This window comes from Trachypithecus francoisi, unplaced genomic scaffold (genome assembly GCF_009764315.1).
Source record: "Trachypithecus francoisi isolate TF-2019V2 unplaced genomic scaffold, Tfra_2.0 Lachesis_group9, whole genome shotgun sequence".
In the NCBI taxonomy this organism is placed as follows: Eukaryota; Metazoa; Chordata; class Mammalia; order Primates; family Cercopithecidae; genus Trachypithecus; species Trachypithecus francoisi.
In genome coordinates, this window is record NW_022681474.1 from 69,911,027 (window position 1) to 69,935,074 (window position 24,048).

Sequence of the window (24,048 nt, forward strand, 5' to 3'; positions counted from 1 at the left end):
AAGATACAGATCTTGATCCAACACTTGATTTATAACCATTGTCATTGCAGAGTACTTAGAAAAGGATAGTCTTCAATGAATGATGCAAAGACAATAAAATATCCATATGGTTAAAAAAATAACTTTAGACATTATTTTCACACTACCTACAAAAAATAAATTCCACATTCATTACCCATATAAATGAAAAAGTGAAAATTATAATTATTTTAATTATAATATTGTAGAAGAATATTTTAAGGCCTCAAAGTAAGAAAGGTTTCCTAAACAAGACCAAAAACACAGTAATCATAAAGAAACAGGGAAATAAATTTGACTATATTTAAAATTAAGAGTATCTTTCTTTATCAAATACAACATAAAGAGAATTAATGATAAGTCACAAAATATGGGCGGAGAAGAGACATTTAACACATAAAACTTGAAAAGAGCTAGTATTCAGAATACATAAAGATTTCCAACATATCAATAAGAAAAACCTAAGTCTAATAGAAATATAGAAAAAAACTTTAATAAGCATTGCACAAAGTATAAATTACCATTAAATATATAAAAAGGTAATCAACTTTATTAGTAATCAAAGAAATGCACAATGCAAACACCATGAGAAAATGGTACACACCCAACACATTGGAAGTATTTAAAAGTCTGATAATGCCAAATGTTTCCAAGAATCTAGAGCAACAGGAGGTCTTATATACCACCGGTAGAAATGCAAATTAATACCACCACTTTGCAAAGCTGTTTGACATTTTGCAAAGATATGCACAAGCATTTTTCAGCATTTCTACTCCTAGAAACATTCCCTATAGAAACATTTGTGCATGTGCACCAATAGACATGTATAAAAATTAGTAAATAAAATTGTGTTATATTCTTTTGACAGAATACTACATAGCAAATAAAGTAAAATGAACTACAGTACAGCTACATGTGACCAACTTGGATAAATCACACAAATAAGCAATGGAAGAAAGACACAAATGTTGACTCGTTTCACATAAAGTTTATAAACAGGCAAAGTTAAAATAAAAAATTAAGGATTATATAACTAAATATTAAAATTATTTTGAAAAGCAAGTTAATAATATCACAACAAAAGTCTTAGTATCAGTTACACTAGAGTGAACAGTGTGAGTGATTACCAAGAAGAAAGACCCAAAGGGGATCTCGGGTGCCAAAAATATTTGTACACAAATACTTATTTTACAATTCTTCCTTAAGTTATATAATACATGTATGTCTTATGTGCTCTTCTATAGGCATATTTCAAAATTTTAAAATTTTATCATGAAAAAAGAAAGTGTCTATAAAGCAAAGCTTTTCACACATGGGATGAAACCTACTTAACCTTTTACTTCCTCACCAAGGTTAGATAATCACAAATAGAACTTTTAAAAAGTTGGCTAACACTCATTCATAACTGCTATGAAAATGAAGTGAAATTATGTGTATTGTCCATAAATTCCCTGACATTCCTTCCATAAAAGGTAGAGCCTAATCTCCTTCCTTCTAAATATAGACTGGCCTTAATGACTTGCTTATTTAAAATATTGAGGCCCGGCATGGTGGCTCACACGTGTAATCCCAGCACTTTGGGAGGCCGAGGTGGGCAGATCACGAGGTCAGGAGACCAAGACCATCCTGGCTAACACGGTGAAACCCCATCTTTACTAAAAATACAAAAAAATTAGCTGGGCATGGTGGCGGGCGCCTGTAGTCCCAACTACTCGGGAGGCTGAGGCAGGAGAACGGTGTGAACCCAGGAGGCGGAGTTTGCAGTGAGTGAGCCAAGATCGCACCACTGGACTGCAGCCTGGGCGACCGAGCAAGACTCCGTCTCAAAAAAAATAAAAAATAAAAATAAATAAAATTGAAAGGAGCTGAAACGACATTGCATGACTTCCAAGGTTAAGTCAGAAAAGGTAAAACAGTTTTCATCTAGTTCTCTCTCTCGAGGTATGTGTCTTAAAATGAAGCCATCCCAAAGCTACAATGATGGGGAGAACATGTGGGGAGATTATGTAAAGAGAGAGAGTTATACCTGAGAAATCTCAGCTGCTTAAGTCCAGACACCACGCCAGTGAGGGTGAAGAAACCTGCAAAGCGACACTAGCCTCAGGCGCAGACTGACTGCAACTTCACGTGCGAACCTAAACCAGAGTTGCTCCGCACAGGCACTTTCGAATAACTGAACCACAGAAACCTGAGAGATAACAAATGATGTCTGCTGCTTTAAAGCATTATGTTTTGAAGTTATTTGTCATGCCACTGTAGATAATCAAATCAAGTAACTACCTCACTGGGTTTTGGGGAAGGTTATATAAGAGGATGCAAATAAAGAGTTTAGCATAATACCCAAACCATAGTAGACACTATGTTTACCTGCCAATATTGGAAGAGATTTTGAGCAAAACTGAGACAGAAACAGAGCTGAAGATTTGGTAAACCTGAAAGCAAGGAAGAGTATACAAGTTGGTAGTGGTCTGGCTGAATTCCAGTGGTACCCACAAAGTGGCCTTTTACTCTTGCAGAGCCGGTAAGTGAGGAGGAGTAACGTCCACTTAAAGGAGCCTACGTAGATATTTCAGGGTTCCAGTAGGTCAGTAACTACAAAGGGTCAATCCTTGTTCAGTAGAACAGCGAGTGAAACTGTTTTTAAAGGAAAAAAAATGTTTTGCCATTTTCACTTTTTTTGTGTTTCCTGCATATGGCAGACGTGATTCACACTGGTTTAAAAGGTGTTTGTATGTGTGGAGCAGCAGATTAGGTTGTAACTAAGCTATTTGCTTAGAGAACCATCACTCTTACCTCTGGCTCTGATATTGTCCAATTGAACATATTTTTATAAAGAGCTTGGGAGTTGGTAAATCTCATGAAAACTGAGGAAGCCAGAAGAAAATCACTATTGAATTTAAAAGAAAAGTAAAATACAAGACTAAAATTTTAATAAGGTCAATAGCTTAATACTAATTTTATTTCAGATTCCTCTAGCAAGAAAGGAAGTGAAAAAGGAAAAAAAAATCTACTAGCAATTACTGGAAGTCAAAATGGAGCAAAATTGCATTCATGCAAAGAGCTCAAAGAATACAACTAATCTTTGTTCTAAATACAACATGGGATCCTCACAGGCAGGCACATTAGAAAAGACCCCTGATCAAGGACCAATCACTAGAGCAAGTATATAAGTTCCATAGGTATATTTGAATTTCAAAAATAAAAAGATGCTCTCAATAATTCAAAGTTATTTTTGAAGTTTTCATACTTGAAGATAATAGCCCACTGTGATTGATAAGATAAAATGATGCTTTGAAACACACACACTTCTCTTCTTTGAAATACACTTTGATACCGTATTGCTGGAAAAGATGCAACTGAAAATCATGGAATTGGTGAAGAGACGAGTCACCATTTGATGTCATTTTGTTAGCCTATAAGACAGGTCACATTTAAGCTCTATAAGGATCAACTTTTTTCCTCCCATATCTGTCTTGCCTTTGAACCTTTTTCTTCTAAGTGCACTAGGCAGTGGCTTTCAAACATCTTTTTTTACATCATTTAGAGTAAGAATTACATTTTACCTTGTGACCCAGAATGTATACATATTCACACACACACACACACACTTCTGAGATAGACGATAGATATACATTCACAAATATATATACAAATATATATATATATATATCAGACTAAAGTTTTCTGAAATAATGCCAACCCTAACCATGTACAATGTCCTCTGATTTTTTATTCTATTCTCTTTTAGTCTATTATTCTGTTCTATTCTATTTCTTTTCTTCATGCTGGCTATCCTATTCCATTTCTCTTCTTTCTAAATGCTAATATGATACAATAAAGGGATTTTATAACCCACTAGTGGATAGTTGACCAACACTTTAGAAAATACTGCACTAGGGGAACTGTAAGGTACTTTCATAATTAATTTTGTTATTTTCCTCGTAAATTGCTTGCATTTTCAACCAATAAATTCACCTCATTTGAGGTATTAGCTGTCTAGAGATTTGTTTGAATTTCTGTTCACTCATTCAACAATCTTTATTATATCAAATATAACTTTCATAATATCAAATGTGCCATGCATATAGGCATGAAAGATATAATGGGAAACAAAAACAAACATAGTTCTACTTTCAAGGAGTTTAAGGAGAAAAAGGAAGACAATAATTTTTGAAACTTTTATAAAATGTATAACTTCACAAATATAAAGTCATAAAATAACTGCTATAAAGAAAATAAACAAGATGCAGTGACAAAAAATATATGTAACTAATATAAGAGATTTAGTTCAGATGGGGTAGTCAAAGAAGGCATTTCTGCAAATATGACACCTAAGCCAAGCCTCTATTAGTTGCCTTTTAGTCATTGATCACCTTCTTTTTTATTTTAATGTGGTCTTAACTAGGGCCATGGTTCCCAAGCTAAATATTCTACTTCTCAGTTTCCTTGGCAGCTAGGTATAGCCAAGTGACTAAACTCTCATCAATGGGATATAAGCAGAAGTGACTGGTGCTTTTTCTAGGTATTGTTCTTAATGCAATTGGACAGGTATTCCCATGATCTTTTTCACCTGCCAGCCAGTTCAGACGTAGCATACACTGGGAATCGGACCTAGATATAGAAACTGTGTGTGAGAATCATTGCGCTGCCTACAAACATGGATCACCAACCTACCTTTGGGCTCTCGCTTAAAAAAATATAGAAGCTTTCATATTGTTAAACCATTATATTACAGATGCTCTTTGTTCTGTTTCCAAAATTAAATATTGCAAGAACTTAAAAATGGAAGACCCAAGCCACTGAAGCATGGAGTTATTGGTAGTGATTGAGGGGTTAGGGGTGTTAAAGGCAGAGGGGATGACAGGTACAATGCCCCTAAGGAAGAGAGGATTTTCTAGTGTTTCAGGGAACAAAAGGAGGCTGCTGTACCTGGAGTGTAGAAGGCGAATGAAGAATGGAACAAGATGAGATTGGATGATAAGGGTAAAAAGCAAGGCTTATAACAATAGTGTTTTGAATAGGGGTGATAATAATTTCACCAAGATGGATTGGGAGAACTCATTATATTATGTATTAAACACATTAAGCAGTGTCTGGTATATATTAAGCACCTGATTCTTAGTAGTTATTTCTCTTCCTTTTCTTTGGTTCATTGTGAATCTCCAAACAATCTGCTGTTTCCTCCTGTTTAAAAGAAGAGAATTTCTAGAGCAGTTCAAACTTTGTCTAGGAACCTTTTTATCTCCTGAATTGATTAAACGATTGACTTCTAAACCCACATGGGACAGATACTTCGCAGTCTTTGTCCTGAATGATGGTTAATATTTTCCTCAATTCTGCATGAAGGATAGACCCACAGAGATGCTGTGAATTTTATTTGCATTAATTTTTGTAAGTGGTCACATCATTCCTTTACTATTTAGGACAATTAATATCAACATTTATTTTTGTTTTATTGTTATGAAGTAAACATTTTTTACCTCATTCAGCTCAAACCACAAACAACATAATCCAATTTACATTCATTCTCATAGCTTATTTCAGCTGTCTTCTGTGCTAAACTTGCCAGTAAATCAACTTTAATATTTAATACTTTACTTTAATATCTGCAAGCAAAAGGTTCTGCTTTTATTTTAATGTCAATATGTCCAGCTTGTATAGGTCTTTAAAATGATTTGCAGCACATCCTACTGGCATGCAGAGATAAAAAAGAAATTACAAATAATAAAACAGAATCTGTTTTCATTGATAGAAATTTCCAGCTGTTTCCTCAAAAACCATCAAATGTAATGAAAGAGTTTTGAAAGATTTTAACACAAAGGTTGCCTAATTAGCTGGATACATTTGTGAAATTATACCACCAGGTTTGTAGACATGCAGCAAAATAGGCTGCTGTTTTTCACTAGGATGAAATTCTAGGAGCACTATAATTTACCTTCTATTATTTTTAGTAGGGATTCAATGAGAACTAACTGCAGGGCTCTAATTTATCAGCATCCTAGAAATATGCTTTCACATTTTCTTTTAATGTACTAATGAAAATCTATACCAAACACATTTAGATGCTTTAATAAATTCTTTGGAGGGATGACAAAATAAAAATTATGTAGGCAATTTGAATAGAACTTGATCCTTAGCTTTAAATAATGACCATTATTCCACTAAACTTAAAGAAAAAACAACACAACACCCACTTCTCTCTGACAAACGGCTCACTGAGCCATCCACTCTAAAGGTCTACCACAGCTCATAAACTATGAATAGGTACAGGAAGAAAAAGCAGGATGTAGCATTTTGGATGACTGGACCATTGATTAAGCCTCAAATTTAACCTTGTCACCTGAAAAAAAAAAAACAAAAAAAAAAAAAACAGAAGCATTGTTCATTAAATTCCTCTCCAAACTAATAGCAGGAATACTTTCATGGAAATAACTTTTAGTTATTCTGAATAAGAATACTTTAGTAGTATTCTGACCCAGAACATTCCGGTAATGAATCATTCAATATAATTGTGCTTTTCTGATAAGCTGTATATTTAAAACATTTGATTTGGAACTTTACGATCTTTCTTAAATAGAACATACAGAATGGAATTTACTGTTTACTGATGATTGAAGGCCATCATTTTGAAAACAATCATCTCGTCCTGCTATGACAAAGAGATGTTCTCAAAGGCTATTGGGCTTGACCAAGCACTAAATAACACTGGATGACTCTGATTGTGGTGATTTTCAGTCGTCGTACACCGTGATTTCCTTGTGATTTTTATTTGCCAGCTGGGCCTGTTTTTTGCTCACACAAACATACGTGACTTTGGAGTCCTACAAAAACATTTTGAATTATTGCTCTGTGCCTTAGTAGCAACAGGACTTCAAACAACTTCCTTACCTTTCAAGGACTCACTTTTCTCAGTTACAAAATAGTGTATTATACCATTAGTATGAAGATAAATTAAGATGAGCTGTTAGAATCATTCTTTCTCTATAATTTATTTTTTTCTGTATATGAATTCTAATCAGAACTTTCTGGTAGTATAAGGTTGCCAAGGTTATCTTTCTGAATATTGCTATAATTTCAACCAAAGGCAAAGAAATTGTGTTTTAGTCATCAAAGTAGTCTTACTGCATATAAAATTTAATTTAACTCAATCTCTGAAATATAAGAATATGAAAGACCAGAGAAAGTTTAAAGCTTTCTCAAAGTCATACTGCTAATGGAAGAATCTACAGGTACCAGGTTTTTTTCATGATTTAATTTCAGTACTGTTCATCTACACCTTGCTTAATTCATAGTCTCAACATATTCCAGGTGATATGGGAAAGCCTGTGTATAGGGCTTGCATCTTGGCTGCACTTTTGATGAACTAAGATAAAGGAATTGATTAGACTCAGTATTAAATCCTGTGGGAGGCCGGGCGAGGTGGCTCACGTCTGTAATCCCAGCACTTTGGGAGGCCGAGGCGGGCAGATCACAAGGTCAGGAGATTGAGATCATCCTGGCTAACATGGTGAAACCCTATCTCTACTAAAAATACAAAAAAATTAGCTGGACGTGGTGGCGGGCGCCTGTAGTCCCAGCTACTTGGGAGGCTGAGGCAAGAGAATGGTGTGAACCCGGGAGGTGGAGCTTGCAGTGAGCCAAGATCGCGCCACTGCACTCCAGCCTGGGTGACAGAGCGAGACTCTGTCTCAAATAAATAAATAAATAAATAAATAAATCCTGAGGGAAAGCTGGTACCTTCAGAGTCAGAGTCTTCTATCCCTCCAATTGAGGCACATTTCTTTAAACTGAATCCATTGATCTGAGTTCTAGTCTTGATTTTGCCATTTTCTTCCTGAGCGTTCTGAGGCAGGTTGATAAATTTCTCTGGATTTTAATTTTTCATCAATCATAAGTGGCAGTAGAATTAAACAGAAGGGTCTTTTCCAGCTCCAACATTATTTAATTCTGCTGTAATGATCCACATGCTAGTGTTACCTAAATGTCCATACCGATCTCCTTAACACCTAGCCTCTAACAGCATCACCCAGTGAATTTTAACAATTGCACATAAGTATGGCATTCCATACTTCTTTGTCTATTGTCGTCAGGTTACAGTTTGAAAGAAAATATAGGAGATAGTATCATATTATTGGTCAGGTTACTTAGGGCTGAAAAAGTTGTGGGGATGTTCATATGTTGCAAAGTATCTACTTCTGGATGTACCAAGAAGCTTAATATCCAAAATTATCAAATTCAGTACTATTCCCACTTTTCAAGCAATAGTTACCTCCTAATTTAGCTCCTAATAGAAGTCTATAATGTTCATATACTGTGATTAATGAGAGAAGTGATTGGTATGCTTTGTTAGATGATCATCAACTATGTTTGCCAGTGTAAAAGTTTCTAAATTTCATTTTTTAAAGATAGAAGTACTGGAGCAGCAATATTTATTATCTTTGGAAATGAATAAACACACAGCTAAAATTTGCTAGGCTCATATATATCAGGGACATGATCTCTGTTTGATATAGGTTGTCCTCAACAGAAATGTAAATCACAAAAAAATGCCAGTATATTTTATATTTATCTCTAATCAACTGGGAAAGTAACAAAGACTATGTAGAAGCAATCAAGATATGAAAAAAATTAAAGAAATTCCAGTAAGTATGAATTTGTAAGTTTATCTTCCTGAACACATATCTATGGTTGTAAATCATTGGTCACTATGTATTATATATTTTCCTCCTTTTTGAAGTTTGGGGGGTTACTGGAAAAGGGAGTGATGAGGAAGACAGTGACCCAGTTGGTCTTTCTTCAACAACTAATTTGATTTTATTTATGTAGTTTTTTGTGTGTAGCCATTGTACTTGATGTGAGAGGATTCCTAATTTATAAAAGAAATTTTTTTTTTTTTTTTTTTTTTTTTTTTGAGACGGAGTCTCGCTCTGCCACCAGGCTGGAGTTCAGTGGCCGGATCTCAGCTCACTGCAAGCTCTGCCTTCCGGGTTTACGCCATTCTCCTGCCTCAGCCTCCTGAGTAGCTGGGACTACAGGCGCCCACCACCGCGCCCGGCTAGTTTTTTGTATTTTTTAGTAGAGACGGGGTTTCACCATGTTAGCCAGGATGGTCTCGATCTCCCGACATCGTGATCCGCCCATCTCGGCCTCCCAAAGTGCCGGGATTACAGGCTTGAGCCACTGCGCCCGGCCGAAAGAAAAAAATTTTGAGATTGCTTTGGATGAGATGTGGCCAATAAAAAGAAAATTATTTTTTATTGAATTTAAGAATCCAGTAATTGATGTCAATTTTTCAAAATATTGCCACAGCATCAGCAAATATAAATTAAGAGACGGGTTTGAATGACTAGCCTCACCTGGGTTTGAATCCCAGTCATATTACTTACATGCTGATTGACATGAGGCCAGTGACTTATATTTCATGTGCCTCAGTTTTTCTATCTGTAAAATAGGGGTAATAATATTACTTACCTTATAGGATTATTGAGGGGATTAAGTACAAAAATGTGTATAGCGTGAGCAAATTAGCAAATTGCCTGTAATTCTTTGCAACTTCCCTGTAAATCTAAAACTATTCCTAAATAAAATGTCTATTTAAGAATAGCTTAAAAAAAAAGAACAGTATCTTGCACACTATAGTGCTAAATCAATGTTTAATGATTATTATTCAGAGTTTTGTTTTCATGTCCTGGTTCTCCAGTTAATACAGGCAATTTAGCATAATGGTTAAGAGCATATTTTCTCCATCTAAACTTCTTAGGTTAAAATCCTAACTTGGTCACTGACTAGCTGTGTGAACTTGGTAAAGATTCTTAACCCCTCAGTATTTCAGTTTCCCCATCTGCCAAAAGTGAGTGATAATAATAGGATCTATTTCCTAGTATTATTGTAAGGAACAAATGGATTTATATTTGGTATATAGTAAATTTTCAATAGTGTTAGAAATTATTATTATTATTGTTTTTGATGCTACAGGCAAGGTAGATCAATATTTGTCTCTGAACGTTAAAAAATATAATAACAATACATTGTGGATTTTACAAGACAGTCTTGATATTTAACAAAAATTGCCCCATTAACCCCTCAAATACCTTGCCAGCTATCACTATTTCCTAGTCAAAATATATGGTTGCTATATTTCTATTTATTGTTCACTGGGAGATAGAGACTTCTTTATAGTCATGCTGTAATTGGACTGGGCAGTAAACCTCATGTTAGACCCCTCTAAGAAAGAATCCACTGGCAAGCCTGCTGGACCTCCTTGGCAGATAAAAAGCAAATCTGACACTGAAATGCCAAGAGGAAGTCATCCAATTCTCTCAACCTGAGTTTGTGATGTTCTCTACTTAACTCCTCAGAGCTGCCAACACCAACTTTTTAAAATTCCCTTGGAACAGGAAATTTACCAAAGCGCTGAAGGAAAAAATGACTTAAAGATCAATTTTGGGCCGGGCGCGGTGGCTCACGCCTGTAATCCCAGCACTTTGGGAGGCCGAGGCGGGCGGATCATAAGGTCAGGAGATCGAGACCATGGTGAAACCCCGTCTCTACCAAAAATACAAAAAATTAGCCGGGCGCGGTGGCAGGCGCCTGTAGTCCCAGCTACTCAGGAGGCTGAGGCAGGAGAATGGCGTGAACCCGGGAGGCGGAGCTTGCAGTGAGCCGAGATCGCGCCACTGCACTCCAGCCTGGGCGACAGAGCCAGACTCTGCCTCAAAAACAAAAAAAAAAAAAAAAAAAAAAAAGATCAATTTTGTATCTTTAAGAGAAGAAGGCTGCCATTTCACTAGGCCAATGAGAACATGTAACTCAAGTTCTTTGATTAGTGCTTCATCTACCACAGGGCACATCATGTCCATAGCAGGCCACCATGTGACATGTGTTTAGAGCCAGAAAGAGAGAGATTAGTGAATAGAATTTGATCCAGATTTTTTGACAAACATCAGAGCTACTGATGAATCCCAAGTTCTCATGTGAGTTTTGATAGTGAGTTTATTGTGAAAGTAAAAATGTACTTGCCTCTGAGAAGATGACAATAAATAAACTAATTAACTGGTTTTACCTCTAATTCTGCCTGAAGGCACATTTTACCAGCACAATTAGATTGCTTGGGTTCAAAAATTTCTTAGAGGATTGTTTGTCCTGAGATATTTCTTACAGCCAAGAACAATGTTTATTGTGTCCTCTTGTCCACACTTGCAGGTGTGGAAGGTTACTAATACTTGAAGGTATTTGGCCTTTCTCTTGGCCATATGGTACTCTTCATGTACTCTGCTGATCCACATTTAGAAACGTCCTGACCTTCCCATTTGCTGAGACTAACCATTGGCAGCAGGTTTTCTACACTCTCCTCCCTGGGTCTAGAAACAAAGTTAGTGGATCTAACTCCATCTAGTTCATGCACAAACTTCGCTTTTGTTTGCCATATTTTTCTAAGCACACAATTGGAATAAGTGTTAAAACTAGATTTAAGAAGTAAATTCATTCTGCTAACATGCATTAAGTTCCTTCTATGTGCAAAGCACTTTGTATAATGGAAAATACAACACAATGTTTGCTATCTAGTGAATCAAGACTATGACAAAAATCTTGTATAGAAAGGCTGTAATTATTTGCACCTGTAACATGGGTTATTAAGAAATGGTTGCCTAAGGATGGAAGGAGCTCAGAGAACTTCTACAAGCTGTTGAATTTCAAATCCTGTTTCTACCACTTATTAGTTGTATGGCCATGCAGGAGTTACTTAACATCTCTCATCCTCAGCTTCCTTGCCTTAAATCTATAGTGTTATTTCCAGATTTATTTATTCATAATGTTATTTATGAATCTAGCTCATAGGATTACTGCAAGAATTGATTACGATAATTCACAAAAAAACACTTAGCCTACATTATTAGTATTGGTGTTGTTTTTATTTGACCAAAAGCAAAGCAGATCCAATTTTTTCTAACCCAATAATAAGCATAGGCCAACCACATAACCTCACTGCTTTTAGCTGTCTCTTCAGTCTGATGGGTTAAGGACATTCACCAACTCCCTGTCTCTCAATTTGTGTGTCTCACCCTTACAATAACATTGGGATTTTGAAAAACCTGACATGTATTTGAAATGAAAAGCATTGTTTGCATAGTTTCCCTAGGAAGGAAATACAGCGAATTAACTAAATTCATATCACTGAATAGCCTAAGCCACGTGCTTGTCAAACTATCCCTGGTGACTTAAGAGATAGAGGTAAGATTATTACTTAGGTGAACTTGGAACGTGTTTTTCATTAACCTGCTCATTACGTTTGATTAGCAAACAAGCATTGTGTTTCCTCATTATTAATGGTCGCCTAAGAAAATGTGGTACCTGTGAAAGCTGTCTTTTATTATACATGCTTACTTCTTGCAGAGACTGATGAGAAGGAAAGCAAGCAATAACATACAGTAATAGTCTACCCAGGCTATGAACTTAAACACATACGAGTTCTCATTTAGCTTTCACTAAATTTGAATTAAGTCAACACTTTGTATGTACAGAAACCACATCTCAGATTATCCAAAATATTCTTGATTTCAAATATTTTGACTCATTATCCCTATGAGGTTATTTATATTTGTCAGGCAACAGAACTGATTTTTGATTCATAAAATATGAGAACTCTATTTCCAGACACCCTAATACATACAGACAAAAAAATCCTGTTCTGTTTCATCTGCACCCTTGAACACCAGTAATTTTCATTCACCGCTGTTCCAGTTGATGTCAAAAAAACCCACAAAGATTGAAGTTTTAAAGCCTGACCAAGCATGGATATAGCAATGGAACAAAGAACTTTGTTGCTGTGACCTTTGAAATAGATTAAATGTATTTTCCAAAAGCTTTCTAAAGTATCTAGTAAGAGAGAAAATAAAAAAGATGCAAGCTCTATGTAAGGGCTTCTGTGAAATGCCCATTTTTTCGGTTCTTTTCTTATGAACTGACTGCGGGTGAGAAGGTGACTCTTTGATTTTGTGTCAGGGTTTCAAAGCCTCTATCTTCTCTGCACTCAAGGCCACTGATGACACCAAAGAACCCAATCGGATGTAGCACTTATTAGAGTTGTTAACCTCCGGCTGAGTCATCAGAGAGGTGTTTCTTTAAGCCACCTCAAAAGATAGCTGGTCATTTTCTGAGACAGTGGGGAACCTGGCCAAAACCCCAGCCGTAACTGCATTCTCTGTGCTCTGACTCCAAAGGCCTTGGTTCATCAAACATCAAACCAATGAAAACCGTTACAGCTGAGAAGATGTATTTGTTCTTAAAGGACAGAGAGTTGCTGTCATTTGAACAGACATGGTATGCCAAGGTACACACTATTTGGATCCAGAAGAGCATAAAAATGTCATATATTCTGAAAAAAAGTGATTTTTTGCAACTCCAATTACGCCTCTGACCCATTAGCCCTTGACTTCAGATAATCTCTAATAATCATATCTGTTCCAAACTGCTCTACTCATTCACAGAAAAATCAAGCTGTTCAATTTCATCAACTTTTCTTTTCCCATTTTTGGGAAACGTATGGAAAAAAGGCCAGATTTGGAATAACAAGACATATGTTTCTGAACATGTTAGAGCATATTTTAATATCTTCAAAAGTGGGACATCATTGCCTAAGAAATTTTCTAAAAATGGAATAAAAAGCTTAGTGTTCAGGAAAGTTCTGCATGATAAAATAAGGAATTGATGACATTTTTGATAAAATACTTTTATTGTGTAGTAAAGTATTTTTTAAATCATTCACACACTAAGGAAATTTAAAAGGGAATTGGTAACAATTATTAAGGTTTAATCAAGCTATTATTTCCTTTTTTTTCATAATCTAGAATTAGACTAATTTTCTTATATTTGGGGTTGGAGCAAAAAAGTAAGAATTCATGTTACTTGGAGAAAGTTATTTGTGGAATACACAAAGGGGGAAACTTGAAGAGCTGGTTAGAATTTCTGTGCATGCCACTAACTAAACTGTGAGCAAAAAACTAATTTGTTTTTTGTTTTTAAGATTCTGTTTGTTTTGTTTTACAGAGTCTATAGCTCCCAGATTATTGCACTTAGTAATTATTGTTATTGTGGCCCACACACTATCCCTGCTGTTGCAGCTGGTGAATTTACCAGTATCCCAGGCTATTTAACAGTCTGTTTTTAATCTATTGGAATAGAAAGAGCCTTACTCAACTAGTAACTAAGCTTCCATTCCACGTACTATTGATTCTGGTCCTATCCTAACCATGATTTTGCGTTCCTGAAATTAGACTCTTGTTTTCTTTTTCTATACCTGAGCTTTGACTTACTGCCTTAAACAGATCATTTGTTTTTCTAACCTAGGACTTAGCTCTGCTTTTACCAAAATAATGGGTTAAATAACATGCCAAAACAGATATGTTTATGTACTAACCACCTCATACCTGTGAATGTGACCTTACTTGGAATTAGTGTCCTTATAGATATAATTAAGGATCCTGAGATGAGATCATCCTGAATTTAGAGTGGGCCCTAATCTAATAACTGGTGTCCTTAAAACAAAAGGGAGAGAAAGATTTGAAACACTCAGAGATACAGAAGAAAAAGGTCATGTGAAGAAGGAGACAAAAATTTAAGGGATATATCTATACGCAGAGGCATGCGAAGAATTGCCAGCAGCCACCAGAAGCTAGGATAGAGTCATAGAGCAGAGGAATAGAACCTCCAGAAGGAACCAGCCCTGTTGGCACCTTGACTTCAGACATCTGGCCTCCATGACTCTAAGAAAATAAATTTCTGTTATTTTAAACCACCAAGTTTGTTGTAATTTGTTATGGCAGCCCTAGGAAACTAACATAATCAATAACCCTGAGGACTGAAGTCCTCCCATGAACTCTTCACTGCACATGGTGCCTTATGGCAAGAACTACCTAATATCAATCACAAAGTACATGTATCTTTTTATATTTTCTGCTCAAACACTTGGCCTGCCTGTCTCCACTATACCCAGCTACCAACCCATTCTGGGCCTTATTGGCATCAACAACTCATCTATCTGGGTATATCCTCTGGGCATGGTGTTCTGCCAGACAACCCCGATTTCTACTGAGCCTGATGCTCAATGGCTCAGTACCACTGAAAGGATAGTTCTGCTTCAAGGAAAAAAAAAAAAAAAAAACCCAACCTAACTAGCATCTCTAAAATAAAGAATATAATCGATTTACCTTATGTCACTTGTCCATCCCCAGTCTGGCCAGTTATAGCCAGTAGGATGGAACCAGATGAATCACTGCTTATTCCACAGTATCATGAAAACAGACATTTTGGAAGTGTGTGGGAGGAAAAGGAATTATTAGCAGAGGAAATAAATGGCATCTCTACTATATCCATCCTTGTAAGTGGAAGCTGAGTGACTCATCTTTTCATTGACCAAGTCCTCAAAAGGAAAATTATCTCTGCATCGTCCTGAAATATGTCTCATTTGTTTGGTGTGAAATGACAGCTGCTCATTCATAATGTCTCCTGCTGTCATGGAGTTTACAGTCTAGTAAGAATGACAGTCATTAAATATGTAATTACACATTTAATTTCAGAAGGGGAAGTTTAAGGTATAATAGAGGTGTATAACAACAGAAAGCTAACTTAGAGTCAGAGAGATCAAAATGTGACAAAGACAGAGAGGGGGAACATATAAGAATACGCTTGAAGAACAGAAATAAGACCAATATTTCTGGTCTCCCTTAGTAGTTGGGCTAAACTAGCCTTGATAACAGTTACTCTAGACCTCTCCTAATAAAGCTTCAAATAAACCTGAAAAGAATCAAATGGGACCACAAACAAACTAACTGCCTAACAGAACAAAACAAAGTTGAAAATTCCATAAAGGAACGCAACAAAATCCAGACACTCCACAACATAAAATTTACAAGGTACAGCATCCAATCAAAAAGTACAAAGATGTTGGAAAATATGACATATAACCAGGAGAAAAAGCAGTCCATAGAAACAGACTAGAAAATAATAAAGATAATGAAATTGGAAGACAAGGGTGTTAAAATAGCTATTAGAAATATGTTCAAGGATTTAAAAAACATGAACAGAGTGAGAAAGGAAATGGAGAATATTTTTAGATGAACCAAATGGAATATCTAGAGAAATAAAAACTTTAGTGGATAAAAGAAGACTTGTTTGGCAGAACCACAGGGCACACAGGAAAAACTGGAATAGGATGCGGCTAGAGAGTTATGTAGACAACTTCTGGAAAAACTTGGAAGCCATGGTATAACTTGGAACTTTACCCTAAGGGATTGGGAAAGTCATGCATATGAAGCAAAAAAGGGACCATTATTGTGGTGAGCTGAAAATATAGCTCTTCCTAATTTAGCTTTTCACCAGACTAGATAGAAAAAAAAAAGGAGCTCTTTCTGCTTCATATTAGCAAATCAGTGAACTGGTTCTATGTGGGAAACTGGAGCTCTTAAATAGTTCATTGACAACGCACACTTATACAGCATCCTGGAGTAGGGAAGTAGGAAGCACTCTCATAGCTCTCATCTAATGGTTATTGAGTATCTGATATATGCCAAGCTTTCTTCTTGAACTGGAACAGAGCTTTGAACAAAAATGTCTGAGGACCTATCCTCATGGGAGTTTATAGTCATAACAGAAAAGAGGGTGTTCACAGCCATTTTCTTGGTAAGAACTGGCTCAAAAGAGGACAGAAGTTTTAGTTTGGGATACAACAGACTTTAGAGCATGTGAAGTGATGTAGCACCATTTAGTTTCTTGAATATTTACAAAACTGTTTGGTTGTATTTAAGTGAAATTTTAAACTTTTAAAATTGTGTTATCTTCTCAACCTGATAAGACATGTCTAAGTCACCAATTAAATGGTTCAATTTTTTAAATGAACAAAAGATCAGATGAATTTTACTTTTATTCAACCAATTAAATTTAACCCAAACAAATGAAGTGTCACTCTCAATGGATTGTTCCTTTGCATTAGGCTTTTAGCTAACAGTCTCTTTTGTTTGAAGGTATTGATTTTGATAATATTAAATGACTGCCATTATACTGTCAATAGCTCATGGTGAGGGAAAGGAATAGAAGTTAGAAATCTATTTCACTTGTAGATTTCTTGAATAAAATAAATTAACATTAGGTACAAGTTTATCTATGAGATTTTGTTTTCCAGGAAAAAAAAAAAAAAAACTTGTTTGCCTGTGAATCTTCTGTTTTTAAAAACATCTTTGTTAGAGTTTAATCTAGCTAATCTCAATAAAGAGTTTATGCAGTTATCCAAATTACTTAAATTATCTCTAAACTGTTCAAGTTTGTGACAGAATCTTGGAAGGGTAAGACTTAATCAGCTCTTAATGATTCAAGCTAATAGTGGCCTGCAGTGTGTGAAATGTGATGAGCCTCTCAGGTCAAGATCAGTGACATCAGGCTGAGTGTCCAGAGCCAGATGTCGTGACTGAGAACATCCCTGGGATAAAGACAGGAGCTGAGGCTCCATAAATCATCATGATTGAATCCATTTCTTATTCCTCAGGCAGACATTGGGTACTGCTGTGTTGGTAAAGAAACAATAATCTTTTAAATAAAAGCTCGTGGTTTAAGTCGCCTTTTCTTGGAAAACTCCAGAGTTCCTTTATTTTTGCTATAGACTTTGTCTACCAGGTGTTAGATATGAGTTCTAAATTTCTTTACAAAGAATCAATATGTCAATATGTTCAATTATTTACCTTCCACTTTTAAACTTAACTTTCTCATAAAGCAACCTTTTTCGATTACCTGCTCCACCCCGACTCATTTCAATCACCTGCTCCACCCTACTCATTCCGATTACCTTATCCACCCTTACTCATTCCAATTACCTTATCCACCCTGAGTCATTCCTATTACCTTATCCACCCTACTCATTCCGATTACCTTATCCACCCTTACTCATTCCTATTACCTACTCCATCCTGACTCATTCAGATTACCTGCTCTGTCATAACCACTTTTCCCGCCAAAACACTCACCCTGTCACTCTCTTTAAATTAGCCAATCGGAATTAGTTTAGCCTGTGCAGTCTAACCCCAGCCAATAGGGTCAGCAGCAGCAGCAGGGGCCATTCAAGTCAGGGATAAGAACCCCTTCCCCTCCCTTGTCCAAGTGTGCGCTCACCATTGTTCCACCTGTAAGGGTGCAACCTTCTATAGAAGTACCTTCCCTTGCTGAGAATTAAAAAGAAAATTTTATATTTGAGTGCTACTTATTTTGTGGCACTGAAACTTTATATATAATACAGGGAACCTCAAAATATTTAAGAATTGAAATAGACCAGGAAGCAAGCTCATCAACTCTTGAGTTGATGATCTATGAACCATCAAGGCATAGACCAATATAAATGATTGAAATTATATTGCTGTATTCATGTTTAATGCTCATTTACTCCAGTGTTGCTGCCTAATCTGACTGGAGTATAGCAGGATAAATATTTAGGGAGATCAAGCTCTAGAGCTTGATTAATAAATATGTAATATTTATTAATAAATATGTAGATTAACGTATCATCTTAAATTTCAGTCAACAGCTGCAGTTTATTCCACAGAAAGTTATTGAATCTCAACGTGCCAGGCATCATGTTAGGCACTAAAGTTCTAGGGTACTCTCTTCAGGAGCTTCACAGTTAATGAAGAGACAAGCAAGTAAACTGCAAACTACAAAGCAATAGTATAAGTGTCTTTGATAGAAATAATAAAGGGCATTATGGGAGCACATGAATAATATCTGACTTGAAATAAAATGATATCTGTGCTGCAATATGAAAGATAAGTAGTATGTAAAGGAAAGTATTCCAGGCAAAGGAAAAGCATGTATAAAAGCACAGAGTACTGTGAGCTGATGATACGTATATTGATGTATAAATGGTCCAGCTTCAAAGGGAGAAGGGCCCAAAGGATAAGAGGTATGAGTTTAGGCTACAGATGGAAAGACAAGACCTAAATTATATTCTATGTACAGAATAATGGTACTTTAAGCAGCTCTTGAAATCCCATAGCCAAAGTCCCTGGTACATTTTTAATTCAGAATGAGAGATTAAAATATGCTGTTGAGAAAAGAGAAAGGCTTAGATAATACCTAATTCACCAAAAAGGTGCACTGCTAAAAGCATGGGTGAAATAATCCACATCCTGTCTTTGAAATCCTCCAGATATTCCACCAAACAAACCCTAAGAGAGGGCAGGTAAACCGGAGATATTATCACGGAATCACCTAAGTCTTAATAGTCAAAGTTTTTCCACAAACCAACAGCATCTGTCATCATCTCGGAGCTTATTAGAAATGCAGAACCGGCCGGGCGCGGTAGCTCAAGCCTGTAATCCCCAGCACTTTGGGAGGCCGAGACGGGCGGATCATGAGGTCAGGAGATCGAGACCATCCTGGCTAACACGGTGAAACCCCGTCTCTACTAAAAATACAAAAAACTAGCCGGGCGAGGTGGCGGCGCCTGTAGTCCCAGCTACTCGGGAGGCTGAGGCAGGAGAATGGCGTGAACACGGGAGGCGGAGCTTGCAGTAAGCTGAGATCTGGCCACTGCACTCCAGCCTGGGTGACAGAGCGAGACTCCGTCTCAAAAAAAAAAAAAAAAAAAAAAAAATGCAGAACCTCAGGCCACAACCCAGACCTGCCTCGTGAGAATCTGCACTTTAACAAGATCCCCAGGTAATTCTTGTGTACATCAAAATTGGTGACGCACTAATCTACAGAGAGCTTTCAACCCTGCATATACATTAGAAACACCTAGAAAGATTTCAAAACTACCAAGGCCAGGGATCTCCCTTTAGACAGCACAGTTTACCATTCAATCAAGTACATTACCAGGTTTTTTAAACTTGTATCACTAAGCAGAGAACATTTCCAGGCATCAGATAGAAAAGGAAGAATAAATAGATGCTATTGCAGGGGCAAAATGAGGGGTTTGGTTTTAATGTTAATGTATGCTTTTGGGACATACAAAAAGCTATGGTAAATGAACGAGCAGATTGACATAAGGATGAGTGAAGGGGATATTTATGTGAAGTTTTTCAGTAATCAACTAGTTATATGAATCTGTGATCCGAGAGAGAAGTCTAGGATAAAGACATAAAACTATGTAGAAATTTTGGAGTCCTCAAGTGCAGAGGTAATCATTGAAAGCATTAAAATAGATAAGAATGTGAATAAAGGGAGAAAAGTAAAGGTCAGGAATAGACTCTCTTGTGTCATAAACTTTTAAAGCGTATGCTCAATAATGAGATCACACTAGAGCATCCAGACAAGAAGATGAGAAATCAAGAGGGAAGAGCACCATATATACCAAGGAGAAAGACAGTTTCAAATGGACATATAAGTAGTGTCAACAACTGCAGCAACATCAGAAGTACAAGATCTCAAGAGTATCCTTTTGGCATTGCCACCTAAGAGTTCACATATAACTTTGGCAAGAAGATGGATGGAATGACAGCCAGATGGTAATTCACTGAGGAGTTAATGGAAAATGAGGCAGTAGAAATATTTAGTTTCTACTTCTCTTTCAAAAAGCTTGGCAATAAAGTGAAAATTTTAAATATGGTGATAGCTAGAAGAAGGCGTAGAATTTTAAAACCCTAAGCTGCACTTAGGAAGTCCACAAACTTGTCAGAAGCTTGAGTACTGGATCTACTAATTGCATTGTTTCTAGTGTAAACACACATTTCTCATAAGCATATGTATTTTTCCATTATAAATGTTTATGCTTCAGTATATTGTTGGGGAATAAAATTGCCTCTTCAAACATGTTAGACATAGGTTCTGTGTAGACACAGCTATCATAAAGTTCCACATAAGAGATTATTGCCATAATGTGGTCCCACAGTTTTAAGTTTCTTTTAAATTGGTTGGCCAATTAAATATTTAGATGAAGAGAAACATGACACTCAGATGGTACTTTATCACTCCACAAAAATACTGTGGTTTGGTCATAATGTTTTATGACTTACAGCTGTAGGACCTGGAAAACTATTATTTTGGTGCAACCTACTTTATTATTGTGGGAAAAACAGAGACAAAGAAAGTGAGAAGCAATAGGAAACTGAATTGAAATTAGGGATTCTAAATTTTTAGTCCTAATTAATGAGTTAGATTTGCATATTTTGATTTTTATCAATTAGTTTTACATCAGTCTCCTGATTTTAAATGGTGCAGGAATCCAATGCAGTAGAGAGAAAGGGCATTATCATTAAACTTTTATGAATTTGGAAACTGAAGGGAAGGATGACAAGACCCGGAACACAGGTGACAATGTAAAAAACACTGAAAAGTCACTCCTTTCCTACTTTTAAAGTAGAAACAAATATGCATGTCCTTTCAAATTCACACAGTTGATTTAATGAGATAATGTACATCAATGCACCATAAACTATTATCTGAATTAATTCCCAGCATTATTGAGTCATATTTTTAGCACCAAGATAAGCACCTAACACACACACAAAAAAAAAACCTTGGAAATTAAACAGAAAGGCTATATCTCTGAAATAAGTAACGGTGCCCATTGCAAAGGATCATAGATATGTCATAATCATTCTCTAACTTTCCCTCAAAAATCTAGTATATACACAGTTTGTATACATTTCTATGTACATAAATTCAAATTGCTTGGTCTTCAGTTGCCTGGGTAAAGTCTTTTCCTAGATTAGGTTAGTCGGAACGATCAATCTTGCCTGAAAAAGACCTTTCAGTTTCTGAATGGACCAAACCTCTACCTGCATACAGGATAATGACAATTTTTGGAGAGTTGTTTTGAAGTAATGGAGCTTTAATAAATTGTGTCCAGATCCAAGTTTAGACTTTACCCTTCAATATTAAACTACATTCTCCCTTTCTGTGAAGGAGGAGATATTCACACACACACACACACAAAACAGTTATTGAAATACCACTGTGTCACCCCTTTGGGAGTCAAAAGGCTGAGGTTGCTTATATTCCATCAGCCTCCTGGAGCCCACAGCACTGAACTGGTTCTAGAAGATTTGGCTCCTTGGGTGTAAGAACTGCAAACCAGTACCAAAAGTTATCACACAGTCTCCCCTGCCTCAGGCCATATCCTCGTTGACCACCTTAAAAATGACATCTGAGGCCGGGCGCGGTGGCTCAAGCCTGTAATCCCAGCACTTTGGGAGGCCGAGACGGGCGGATCACGAGGTCAGGAGATCGAGACCATCCTGGCTAACACGGTGAAACCCCGTCTCTACTAAAAATACAAAAAAAACTAGCCGGGCGAGGTGGCAGGCGCCTGTAGTCCCAGCTACTTGGGAGGCTGAGGCAGGAGAATGGCGTAAACCCGGGAGGCGGAGCTTGCAGTGAGCTGAGATCCGGCCACTGCACTCCAGTCCGGGCGACAAAGCGAGACTCCGCCTCAAAAAAAAAAAAAAAAAAAATGACATCTGAGTTTAATTTAGAATCTTAAAGTGAACTAAGTCTACCAGGTCTCACCTGTCATCAAAAATTACTTCCTCTATGCTCTGCTTCCTCTTCCTGTTCTACTATTACACTTCTTCCAAAACTTATCAAAACGTGCCAGACAGAAACCTCAAGCCAAATAAATTTCACATACGTGTGTGTGTCTGTGTGTGTGTGTATGTGTGTATGTGTGTTTAACAGTGTCTACGGACTTGAGCTTTAAAGTCAGATAGAACCAGATTTAAGTCCAGGCTTTTTGACTTACTAATTCTGTGACCTTGGGTTTGTTATTTAACTTCTCTGAATCTCAGTTTTCCCATCTGAAAAAGATAGTGGTGTTTACTTTTTGCTTTTTGATTTCGGGGGATGGTTAAATGATGTAGTGCATATAAATATATAGCACTGTGCCCAGCACATACGTTATTTTTACTATTCTACCTCCTTTTTAGAAAAACCCTATGCATTTCATAATGATCTCGTTGAAGTGATAGGATAGGCCTTCTTCCATGCCTTCTTACCGTAAATGAGGGAGTACAGTGATGGGTTAAGTGACTCTTCTGTGTCCTCTCATAGATCCCAGTACAAACTTCTTAGTGCTTAGCACTTAGAGTGAAATAATTGGTTTACCTATCTGTCTTTTTAGTAAGCAGTAAATCTCATAAACAAGCTGGATCAACCCAAGTCCCTAGAACAGTGTCAAGCACATAGTCGATACTCAGTAAGTAGTACTAAACTGGATTGAGCTGAACTCACTTGAAAGGTGGGAGACTTTTAATGTGCTTAGGAAATAATGAATGCCCAATTTGGCTAAAATTGAGGAGTACTCAAAGGCTATAAAGGTGACTAGGGTCAAATGTGTGGCCTCCTTGGAAATACTCAGACTACAAACATACAAACATTCTTTGTCCATATTCAATGTCATGTCACTCAGACAACAAAACCTTCTTAGAATTCCATCCTCTTCCTGATAACAAGAGAACATTCTAGTAGACAGAAAGACTCATCTTTCTATAATCCTTCTCAATGCTCCCTTGTCTATCCTTTAGAGCTGGTCAAATTTCCTGTCCTTGTTAGAGCTTGAGAGACCAATTCTCCAGCCAGCTTACTTTACCCAAGAAAACCACAGGCTCAGGGCAGTGGGCGCACAAAGTGACTCTGCTGGCCTTGGCTCCTCAGCAATGCCTTCTGTCAGTTTCTTAGCACAGCCCCGCTTCCTGCTTATCTGTTGCAAACCTCCCTGTGTGCTAGGCGGCCTGCTCATCACTGACCGCTCTGAAACAAACTCTTGCTGCTATTCAGACTTCAGAAAACTGAAGAAACTTGTATCTGTAATAAGCAGCAAGGTCTCCAACAAACACTGCCATTTGGAACACTGGTTTCTACTAGGTCTCACTGATCATCAAAAATGACAAGCTTCTATGCCTTGCTTCCTTTTCCTCTCTTACTATTCCATTTCTTCCAAAACTGGAAGCTTTTACCAAATAAATTCCACCTACATTTTTGCATGTGTGTGTGTGTGTGTGTGTGTGTGTATAATGGTGTTAAAAGCTTGTACTTTAAAGTCAGATTGAACTA